The sequence below is a fragment of the Staurois parvus genome, unplaced genomic scaffold, assembly GCF_062004578.1.
Source record: "Staurois parvus isolate SC_StPar_1 unplaced genomic scaffold, SC_StPar_1.0 ptg000551l, whole genome shotgun sequence".
NCBI classification, from domain to species: Eukaryota; Metazoa; Chordata; class Amphibia; order Anura; family Ranidae; genus Staurois; species Staurois parvus.
The window spans coordinates 833,360-845,932 of NW_028318347.1; the positions used below are offsets into that span (position 1 = coordinate 833,360).

At 45.4% G+C, this 12,573-nt stretch overlaps 2 protein-coding genes across 2 annotated transcripts in view; one reads left to right on the forward strand and one right to left on the reverse strand.

Annotated features, from left to right (window-relative positions):
- LOC149451033 (uncharacterized) overlaps positions 1–12,573 on the reverse strand; it is a 132,864-nt gene that overhangs the window by 119,265 nt on the left and 1,026 nt on the right.
- Positions 1–12,573, forward strand: part of LOC149451034 (uncharacterized) — a 177,054-nt gene that overhangs the window by 41,613 nt on the left and 122,868 nt on the right. The gene's annotated exons all lie outside the window — the stretch shown is intronic.

Consider the following 12,573-nt stretch of genomic DNA (forward strand, 5'->3'; position numbering starts at 1 on the left):
ACCCTCTCCAGGTGTATGAATGTGATCTTTAAATACCAATATTGTACCGCGCTCCAATATATTCAACCTTATGTGATATTATAAATTAAAAAGTGTACCACCAATAATCCAGTAATTATATAAATCAGTTATACCTAAATATATAATTTATATAAATTAATTAATTCATAATTGTGAAAGAATAAATATTAAAAAATATATAAGTGAAAAATATATATGAGAAAAAGATTTAAAGATTTAAATGAGAAAGAAATTAATTAATTTAGAACAACAGTTCACTACTTTAGGAATGAGATGGTATTGTAGTTCAATCTAATCTGTGTGATGAGTCTGTGTTCACAGCGTGAACCCTTCTCTCCTTTCTCCTCTCCTCTCTCCTAAAATCAAATTTAAATATGTTTTATCCAATTTATTTTTATATTTATTTTTATATCTATTTTTATTTTTACTTTTAATTTTATTTTTATATTTATTTTCAATTTATTTTTATTTTTAATTTTATTTTTAATTTTATTTTTTTATTTTTTTATTTTTTATTTTTTTATTTTTTATTTTATTTTTTATTTTATTTTTTATTTTATATTTTTTTTTATTTTTATTTTAATTTTATTTTTATTTTTATAATTATTATTTTTATTTTTATATTATTAAGAAGTACATTTTATGAAATAATGTATGTAAATTAATAAAATATATTTTTTAATTTTAATTTTAAAAATGTTTTAAAAATGAATTAAAATGTTTAACATAGTGATAAAGTATGAAAATAAGGGGATAATATGGATATGTTGATTATAATATGATAACCTTAGTGGTGATGAATAAGTATAAGATTGCAATCCAAATTGTGAAGGGTGTGTATGAAAACATTGAGTATACAGCCGTAGGATGCTGAGGCGCACTTTGTATATACATAATGTATGACATTGAGACATAGTCTGAACTCTAAAATTATGGAGGAGAAACGAAGAGCTAATATATCATAGCAAAAATGGCGCCGGTAGGATATAAATAGTCTCTGTGCATGATGACATGCAAAACTACATCCCCCAGAGGAAGCTACGAGTCCCTGTAGCATAACGCGTAGGGGAGGGGCGGTGACGTCATCACGCATCCACAGAGGAACGGCGAGTATATTCACTGAAGGCAAACACACCTGCAAGGCTGTCTGTAATACTATCTGGATACATTTATACAAAGCGCTACTTATATTTACACAATGTGAGTGGGAGATCAAAGCATAATAAACAATCGTTATCCCGGATAAGACACTATGTTTCTTTTCCCTTCTCTGTATGTTCCGTATATGGAGGAATAAACCAAGCAGCCAGCGGAGAAAGTCCTATTGAGAAGGCTGAGCTGAGGAGAGAGGAGAGGAGAAAGGAGAGAGGAGAGGAGAGAGGAGAGGAGAGAGGAGAAAGGAGAGAGGAGAGGAGAGAGGAGAAAGGAGAGAGGAGAGGAGAAAGGAGAGAGGGGTTCACGCTGTGAACACAGACTCATCACACAGATTAGATTGAACTACAATACCATCTCATTCCTAAAGTAGTGAACTGTTGTTCTAAATTAATTCATTTCTTTCTCATTTAAATCTTTTTCTCATATATATTTTTTAATATTTATTCTTTCACAATTATGAATTAATTAATTTATATAAATTATATATTTAGGTATAACTGATTTATATAATTACTGGATTATTGGTGGTACACTTATTAATTTATAATATCACATAAGGTTGAATATATTGGAGCGCGGTACAATATTGGTATTTAAAGATCACATTGCATCACATTACCATCTTACAGTGAGGAACAGACGTATTTGAACACCCTGCGATTTTGCAAGTTCTCCCACTTAGAAATCATGGAGGGGTCTGGAATTCACATTGTAGGGGCATTCCCACTCTGGGAGACAGAATTTAAAAAACAAAATTCAGGAGATCACATTGTATGATTTGTAAAGAATGTATTTGTCTCGCACGGCTGAACAGAAGTATTTGAACCCCTAAGAAACAGCAAGAATTCTGGCTGTCAAAGACCTGTTACTGCGCCTTTAAAAAGTCCCCCTCTACTCCACTCATTCATCTCACTTAGTAGCACCTGTCTGAGCTCTTTAAAGACACCTGTCCACCCCACAGTCAGTCAGACGCCAACTACTACCATGGGCAAGACCAGGAGCTGTTAAAAGACACCAGAGACAAAATGGTGGACCTGCACAAGGCTGGAAAGGGCTACGGGGCAATTGCCAAGCAGCTTGGTGAAAATAGATCAACTGTTGGAGCAATTGTTAGAAAATGGAAGAGGCTAAAGACGACTGTCAGTCTCCCTCGGACTGGGGCTCCATGCAAGATGTCACCTCGTGGGGTATCACTGATGAGAAGAAAGGTGAGGAATCAGCCCAGAACTACAAGGGAAGAGCTGGTCAATGACATGAAGAGAGCTGGGACCACAGTTTCAAAGGTCACTGTCGGTAGAACACTACGCCGTCATGGTTTCCAATCATGCATTGCATGGAAGGTTCCCCTGCTCCAGTCATCACATGTCCAGGCCCGGCTGAAGGTTCCCCTGCTCAAGTCATCACATGTCCAGGCCCGGCTGAAGGTTCCCCTGCTCAAGTCATCACATGTCCAGGCCCGGCTGAAGGTTCCCCTGCTCAAGTCATCACATGTCCAGGCCCGTCTGAAGGTTCCCCTGCTCCAGTCATCACATGTCCAGGCCCGTCTGAAGTTTGCCAAAGACCATCTGGATGATGCAGAGGAGGCATGGGAGAAAGTCATGTGGTCAGATGAGACCAAAATAGAACTTCACTCGTCGTGTTTGGAGGAAAAAGAAGGATGAGTTGCATCCCAAGAACACCATCCCTACTGTGAAGCATGGGGGTGGTAACATCATGCTTTGGAGGTGCTTTTCTGCGAAGGGGACAGGATGACTGCACTGTATTAAGGAGAGGATGAATGGGGCCATTTATTGTGAGATTTTCAGCAACAACCTCCTTCCCTCAGTCAGAGCATTGAAGATGGGTCGTGGCTGGGTCTTCCAACATGACAACGACCCGAAGCACACAGCCGGGAGAACCAAGGAGTGGATCCGTAAGAAGCATATCAAGGCTCTGGAGTGGCCTAGCCAGTCTCCAGACCTAAATCCAATAGAACATCTTTGGAGGGAGCTGAAACTCCGTGTTGCTCAGCGACAGCCCCGAAACCTGACAGATCTAGAGGAGATCGGTGTGGAGGAGTCGGCCAAAATCCCTGTTGCAGTGCAAACCTGGCCAAGGACTACAGGAAACGTCTGATCTCTGGAATTGCAGACAAAGGCTTCTGTACCAAATATTAACACGGATCTTCTCAGGGGTTCAAATACTTCTGTTCAGCCGTGCGAGACAAATACATTCTTTACAAATCATACAATGTGATCTCCTGAATTCTGTCCTCAGAGTGGGAATCCCCTCCAATGTGAATGTCAGACCCTCCATGATGGAGAAGTGGGAGAACTTGCATAATCACAGGGGGTTCAAATACTTCTGTTCCTCACTGTATTTGCATTTCTGTCTTTGTGGTGGGAGCGCGCCGTATGGGCAGCTCCCAGCACAGAGGGGGGGGGTCTCACTGAGAGCTCTGGGTCCCATACTAATGATCACAACTCAGAACTCCCAACTCTGGGTCACCTGATCACTGTGAGCCTCTGATTGGCTATCACAATGAGGAGTCACTGTGAAGCTCGCCCCACGTGTTTTCTTACATTGTCTCTCCTCTCAGAGAAAAAAAAAACAACAGTTTGTAAAAAAATCAATCAATAAAAATATTAATAATAATAAACAGCAATTTAAAATAAAAAAAAATAAAAAAATACGTAGATGAAGGTTTGATCTAGGACAGTGCCAGGGTTAGTGTTTGGGTCAAGGTCAGGGTCAAAGGTTAAGGTCTGAGTCAGTATTTTGGGGGGTTCTTTATTTATGTAAATTAGTATCAGTGTCAGTTAGTGTCGGTGTGTTTTAGTAGGTAAAAAAAAATGTAAAGAAAAATGCGCAGTACTGTTCCTGGGCTGTACTCCGGGTACAAACAGCAACTAACATACACATACGAGGTATTGCTGCCATCGTCGGGGGCAGGAGAATTGTTGGGGGTTGTCCTTTGGTGGTAGGTTATGGCAGCAGCAAGAAATATACAGCTAACTTTAGAAAAAATGATTTTCACTATTTTGGGCCTGTTTTCCTTTGATCACATAAAAATAAAATCAGGAGATGTCCATTACCATTTACCAACTGGATGCACAAAGTAGTTGTGATGACGGTTTCACTAACGCATGTCAAAGCTGCAAAATTGTGCTTAGGCATGAACATTTGTTGTACCTTCAGGCGTGAAGGGGTTTGGGTTCAGTTTGATGTCATTGAAAAAAGCTTGATTAATGGTGCCGACAATCGTGTCCCAATATCTATGAAGATTATGTGTTTAGAGTGGTTCTGAGGGCCAGTTGACACCAGAATGTGATGTGGGAAATCTGAGGTCCATGTTTGTGTCCCCCACCTGGTGTCAGTGCAATGCTAACGACACCCCAAACGCAGGCCACAATCACAGGGCATTTTCCTGCACTCTATGGCATGGCACAGAAGTACTGACGTTCCATGCGGTCCGGTTGCTGTGTGTTTTGTGAAGTAGTCCAAGCACAACTTTAGCTGTGGTCTGGTGCCATTTCAGCCAATTCAAATGAATGGTGTGAAATCATACTGCACCCAGATAGCATGTGAATCGCACTGGAACGCACAGAGCATTGCATGCGCAGCACGTTCCTGTGCAATGTATCCACTTGAAGATCAGGCCTTTTCTGACCATTTTTATTTACATTTCACAATCAGATTTTTTGCTAGAAAATCAGTTAGAGCCCCAAACGTTACAGACTTTTTATAGCGGAGGTCCTAGAGAATAAAATGAAGGGTGTTATAATTTTTTACACGCGGTATAAATTTAAAAATGTATGTTACGGCGAGTGAATAAATACCAAACGTGTCATTCTTTAAAAGTGCGCACGCCTGCAACAGCCACAAATGATGTAAATGCCATTATCCACAGGAGATGCTATAAAAGCCTTTACAGGGCCCCACTTTAGATTTACACAGGAGGTCTTGTACTAGAATTACTGCCCTCGATCTGATGTTCACGGTGTTACCTCACATGTGTGGGACCATCGCTGTTTGAAAGCGTGCGGCATGTCTCATGCATTCACCTTTTGCGCACAAACACGGGGAGAGGGGCTGCATATTTCTTTCCATTTATTTTGTTGACATTGTCGCTTTACATTTCATTTGGATGACTTTTATTGGTATCACAGAAAATATAAATATCCCCTGTGATAGCAATAGGCAGTGACAGGTACTCTTTATGGAGAGATCTGGGGTGTATTAGCCTCCAAATCTCTCCTCTGCCCTTAACATCTGATCGCACCAAGATCAGTGTAATCAGATACTTTAGGCCCCTTTCACACGGACGTTCCGATTGGGTCCGGACCCGATCAGAACCTCTATTCTCCTCTATGGAGCGGCAGGTGTAAACGGATATGTGTCCCTTTACACTCGCCGACATCCGATCCGATCCACCAAAAAGAGACAGATGGGGATCCATTCCCCTTCTGTCCGTTGGATCGGATCACATGGCAGTCTGACCGCCCATAGAGGACAGCGGGCCATGTCCATGTCCGCTCTGTATAAGCGAAGCAGACGCAGGCTTGTCATCCATTTGCCCAACAGCGATCAGCAGAGAGATCCCCCGCTGAGCAAGAGGATCCGCTGACGGGCCCACCCGGTGTGAAAGGGGCCTTACCATTTTATATTCCAGAAAACCAGAAGGGATGAATGCTCATCACTTCCATCTTCCTGCATCATGGAGGCCATCAGGGCCAATCTGGCCTCTGTTTGCTTCTATGGGACAGGAGAGGCTGAGAGGGCCACAGAAGGTGATGGGAGGAGGGACGTCCCTTCCCGCTGCTTGTAAAAGCAATCCAGCGGCTAATTATCTGGTTGGATTGCTTTTATAAGAAAGCAGACCCTCGGCTCTAATAAACAACACCGGGATGACTTCTTCAGCTGCAGCCATCATCCCAGTATCACCAGCGAAGGTCCGGCAACGTATGGGCACGTCACTGGTCTGCAGGTGGTTATGGTGGGAACTGGCCCTGAACATAAAATCTTTTCTTCCCTTAAAGCATTCCCCACATTAAGGTAAACAATGTTCTGCCACTTTCTGTGTCCCAACCAAACACTTACCTGAGTCCTGCATTGATCCAGCACTGAGCCCGACTGCCGTTCTTCTCCCATCTTTCTCTTCTCACAGGAGGATCGGGCAGCAGTGGGAACCATTGGCTCCTTCTACTGTCAGGTAGATCCTGAGAGCAGGGGGCGGGGCCGAGCCACTCTGTGTATATCTATAGACACACGCAGACCGGCCCTGGGGAGCTAGTCCACATGCCAGTCCCCAGAGCAAGTGGCTTGCTACAGGGAAGAAACTGAAGAAAAGGAGCTTAAAATATCCAGCAGGGGACCCCAGAAGAGGAGGTTTGGGGCTGCTCTGTGCAGTACCATTGCAGGGAGCAGGTAAGGGTACCACGTGTGTTATTTTAATTAAAAACAAATCCTTTAGTAATGCTTCAGACCTGCCTGTCAAATGGCATACCTGTAGAATGTAGAAAAACAAAATCAGAGAGAAACAATACAAAGTTGCTGGAATTCCTCTCACCATTCATACCCGACCCTTATTCTTGACTCCCCAAAATCCATAGCTAATCCATATCTACGCAGGAAGCCTGGCTGGCCAGGAAATGGGGTCAGCAAGTGGTAGCCCTCTACCTAACCCATACCAGGCCAAATGCCCTCAACATGAGAAGGGTACCACAGGCTGCCTAGCCATGTTGATGGGGACAAGGCCTCTTCCCCCCAATTCTAGCTGAGTGGTTGTGAGGGTCTGCAGGGAAGATTTGTAAGAGGGGCCCCCAGACATCTGCCCCCCTACATAAATGTGTAAGAGGTACATAGTATGTCTGGTTACTCATTTACAAGAAAAAGGTCAACTAGAAAATAAACACCATGATAAAGTCTAACCAACAACAGAGACCCCATCATAGATAATAATCATGGCATCCGGTGTTTTATGTTCCTCCAACTTGCCAAAGAAAACACACGGACCACCAAGACTACCCCAACATATTCTGTCCACAAATGACATTTCCCATGCTGACAGCTGAAAGTGAAATAAAGGGCTTCCAGGTGAGGTCATTGACTAAATTGTCTAAATGTCACTACTTCATCGCTAAATCCCATACCCTGGCCACCTGTGTCCTAGCAACCAGTGGAACTGTGCGGCACCACCTTATTGGTTGCTAAGATGCAGGCACTTGCACTGCATCATGGGTTGTTATGGTGAAACCTACGTAAGAGCCAATGATGCTTTGTGACAATCATTGGTTGCTAAGGTCCGAACAGCTTCCTCGGTTGCTAGGATGGCGGTGGCTTCCAGTATCCTAGCCACCAAACCAAAAACTCTCATTTAGTGACAGTAGGGATTCCACCACTAAATAAATGAGTTCTGGCTGCAGCAGAGGTTTTGCAGGTTGGTGAACAAAATGGATGAACTGGCCGATACATGGACCTTGTAAAACTTAGAGGACATATACATTGAAGAGCAGGACTTACAGATCTGAGACACAGGAACCTGATGATGAGAAGCCCAAGAAGTGCTCACTACTGGAGTGGGCTTCAATAATGGAAAGGAGGCAGTTGGTCACGTAATTCATAGGCCTGAAAAACAATCTGTTCAATCCACTTAGAACCTTTCAAATTCAATCAGAAATAATGGACCCGGAAGAGTGAGAACCTCTTTTTAAGGACCCTCTAGAAGAACAAACAGGGAATCCATCTGCCTTAGAAAATCAGCGGGCGAGAGGTGAACCCCGACTGTCCCCAATACATCCAGACAATGGAGAGACATCTACTCGGGGGGAACTAGTGCTAGACTCAGGGAGGGCAATGCAATCTCTTCATTAAAGTCATACTAAACACACACGGTGCCATCTCCATGGTCCCTTCTCTTTCTGTATGTGGATGGGTTCAATATCGAAATTGTCTCCATATTCTGTAAACTTATATTGGGGAGAAAAGTCCAAAATAGAAAGTCCTTCCAATTCTTGTGTAAAAACTGAAAATGGGTTTAATAATGAAATAGCAAGCAAGCTTACAAGAATAATCTTCAAATCCAGAATGAAAACTAATAATAATAGAAGTGTAGTTATATTCTTGAGATAGGAATTGTGTGGAATCATGTGTGTGTATAGCAGTGGGCAGCTCTTCCTCATGGAAGCGTCTCCCCTCCAGTCTTTGTTCTCTTCCTTGTACTCTGTTAGGAGCAATTCAGCCCCCACCTTCTCCTAAAAGTGAGCTGGGTTTCCTCCTGCGTCTTATAGTCCCACTATACTGGAGTCTCTGGAGACAAATGCCTATGCAGGGAAAACACTTTCAGCCTTGCTCCCCTCCCTTCTCTGAAATCCAATACTCGGGGCCCCTTTTCAGAGCCACACTGATCTTCCATCAGAGGTGGGGGGATGGCATGGTCCATGTGAAAGCAATGATATACATGATAGAATAGAACTTTACCTATCATCTGAATCCCATCATATTACAGACGCCAATAGATGGATTTTCAATGTAAACTCCTTTTTCATTTGAATATGTTAATCAGGGAATCCTACAGTGTAAAGGACTTCCATTCCTAACTTATACATACTTAAACCTTTATGTACTAAATGCATGTGAGACCTTATCCTCATACAACCTAGGGGGAGGGGTGCAAGCCAACGTACGACTAATTGACACCACATGTCCCTAGAATATACAGACTAAGCCATGTCTATGTAAATACACACATACTGTATATATATATATATACACACACAGAGGCATACCTCCGTTTAGGAATTTAATTCGTTCTGCGGGACTTTTTGTATAGCAAAAAATTCATGAACCGAAACGCGGTTTCCTATAGGAATGCATTGAAAACCAATTAATCCGTTCCGGAGGTCAGAAAAAGTAACCGCCACTAAAATACTGCAGGAGGTATTTGATCGAGTCATGCGGTATTTTAGTAGTGACAACCATGCGGTAATGTTTCAGCTGTCTGCAGGGTTCCCCACTGACAGCTGAATGTAAAAGAATTGCCGGCAATTAACAAATAATCAAAAAACAGCATGGGGTCCCCCCTCCCATCCATACCAAGCCCTTCAGGTCTGGTATGGATTTTGATTTTATAAAAAATGGCTTGGGGGTCCCCCCAAATCCATACCAGACCCTTATTTGAGCATGCAGCCCGGCAGGTCAGGAAAGGGGGGGGAGCAAGCGCCCCCCTCCTGAACCATACCAGGTCACATGCCCTCAACATGGGGGGGTCCTTTGGGGCAGGAGGGGCTCCCCCCAAAAGCACCTTGTCCCCATGTTGTTGTGGACAAGGGCCCCTTCTCCACAACCCTGGCCAGTGGTTTTGGGGGTCTGCAGGCAGGGGGCTTATCAGAATCTGGAAGGCCCCTTTAACAAGGGAGACCCGAGATCCCGCCCCCCCCATGTGAAGGAGTATGGGGTACATGGTACCGCTACACATTCACAAAAAAACAAAAAGTGTAGTATGAAAAAAGACAGGACAGGGTCTGTGACAAGTCCTCTATTAAAGGAAAAACTAAAAGAATGTCCCCCACAGTAGATCCAACACCAATCACGATGTCCGCCATCACCGCCACTGCCGCTGCAGCAACAGTAAAATTAAAAAAAAAAAGCTCTGTTTCTGATGATGGGAGCCCCCCTGCCCCAAAGCACCCCCCATGTTGAGGGCATGTGGCCTGATATGGTATGGGGGGGGGCACTCGCTCATCCCCCTCCCCTTTCCTGACCTGCCGGGCTGCATACTCAGATAAGGGTCTGGTATGGATTTTGTGGGGCCCCCACACCATATTTTTTTTAATTTTGGCATGGGAGTTCTGACACTGGGGGAAACTGACTTGGTGTCACTGACATCCCCAGTGACACCAATACAGTGATCAGTGCTAAAAAAAAAAGCACTGACACTGTGCTAATGACACTGGGCAGGAAGGGGTTAACATGAGGGGCGATCAAAGGGTTAGATGTGTGCTGGGACTGTTTTACTAGGGTGGGGGGGGGGGGGGGTCAAAAGATGCATTGAGGTGCTGGGACAATAAAGGGAACTCTTGGACAAATTGTCGGTGACAACTGCCTGCTGAGGTCTAATTAACACAAAACTAAAAGAAGGTCGTAGCTCTGTTGAGGGGGTTAGAAGGAAGTTGGTGGGGGGCAGAGAGGAACATTATGGGGATCTGCACTGACCTTGGGACCATTGAGGGACCAGTAATGGTAGCTGTACTGTAGATCTGCTTCATTGCCGGGTTCAGCTCCATTACCACCACCAAGTGATCTTCCATGTACCAGCAAAGACAAGGGTGAAGCTCAAAATCTCATTCAGTCATCTTCCATGAGAACATGCCCCCCCTCTGCCTTGTCCCACACCATCCCCCATCCTGTGTCAGTGTGCAGGGGGGCGCAGGAGGATATTCTAGTCTGCTGGTCTATATTAAGTAGGGTGGGAGAGGAGGGGGAGAGGTATTAGGATCCATGTCATGTATGTCAGCTGTCTGCATCATTATTGGCCCCAGACCTGCATTCCGGACAGTTCAGTGTACAGACAGAGGGGGGATTTACTAAATACAACTAGGCTGTTCACTTTACACTTTTCACAGAACTTTCCCCCGGAGCTTAGTGAATGCGGTGAAATCTGACTTTACAAAGAATGTCCAATCACATGCAAAGAAAATGTAAAAAATGCAATTTTGCTTCCACATGATTGGCTGATGGAAGTCAGGAGAGCTTCACCTCATTACCCGACCCCTCGTCTACTAAGGTACATTTCTTATCCTTCTGGTATTCAAGGGGTTAAACACAAATGAGGTTTGTATTATTATTTCAGCCAGCGGTCATGTAAAATTGATCCGGGCAGCTGTAGAAGCAGCCAATCACTTTACAGTACAGAGAATGTGCCGCCCCTCCCCCCTGCTGGTGCCTGCCGTGTTTCCTCCAGGATGTCCAGGACGGAGGAACATCGGTAAACCACTTCATCTTACTAAGCAGGAGGAGCTTGGAGAGGATCTGATCCCCCGATCTCATCTGTGATGACTGAACCCCGAAATGACAAACATTCTGTCACTTCCAGGTTCAGAGCCGCCATTCCCGGGAGCCGGAGTCACAAGTTTTTTTCCTTTTTCCACGTAGCGATGGCGGCGGGCATTGTGAGTGACGTTGGATCTATTCGGGGGACATTTTTTACATTTTTATTTTTAATAAAGGACTTGTCACAGAAGGTCTCCTGTCATTATTTACACATTTTTTCTTGTGAATGAGTAACTGTAACATGTACTCCATACTCATTCACATGGGGGGGCTTTCAGATTCCGATAAGACCCCAGCATACAGAAAATTGGAAGGACAGGGGGCAGTGTGGGGGACAGTAGGGAGGACAGGGGGCAGTGTGGGGGACAGTAGGGAGGACAGGGGGCAGTGTGGGGGACAGTAGGAAGTACAGGGGGCATTGTGGGGGACAGTAGGGAGGACAGGGGGCAGTGAGGGGGACAGTAGGGAGGACAGGGGGCAGTGTGGGGACAGTAGGGAGGACAGGGGGCAATATGGGGAAGAGTATGGAGGACAGGGGGCATTGTGGGGACATTGGGGAGGACAGGGGGCATTGTGGGGAAGAGTAGGGAGGACAGGGGGCAGTGTGGGGACAGTGGGGAGGACGGGAAAATATGGGGAAGAGTAGGGAGGACAGGGGGCATTGTGGGGACAGTAGGGAGGACAGGGGGCAATATGGGGAAGAGTAGGGAGGACAGGGGGCATTGTGGGGACAGTGGGGAGGACAGGGGGCATTGTGGGGGACAGTAGGGAGGACAGGGGGCAATATGGGGAAGAGTAGGCAGGACAGGGGGCAGTGTGGGGGACAGTAGGGAGGGCAGGAGGCATTGTGGGGAATAGAAGGTAGGACAGGAGGCAGTGTGGGGACAGTAGGGAGGACAGGGGGCATTGTGGGGGACAGTAGGGAGGACAGGAGGCAGTGTGGGGGACAGTAGAGAGGTCAGGGGGCATTATAGGGACAGTAGGGAGGACAGAGGGCAATGTGGGGAAGAGTAGGGAGGACAGGGGGCAATGTTGGAGACAGTAAGGAGGACAGGGGGCAGTGTGGGGGACAGTAGGGAGGACAGGGAGAATTGTGGGGGACAGTAAGGAGAAAAGGGAGCACTGAAGGTAACGGGGAGGACAGGGCACAGTGCGCGGACAATAGTGAGGATAGGGAGCAGCGTGGGGACAGTAGGGAGGACAGGGGGCAGTGTGGGGGACAGTATGGAGGACAGGGGGCAGTGTGGGGGACAGTAGGGAGGACAGGGGGCAGCGTGGGGACAGTAGGGAGGACAGGGGGCAGTGTGGGGGACATTAGGGAGGACAAGGGGCAGTGTGGGGGACAGTAGGGAAGACAGGGGGCAGTGT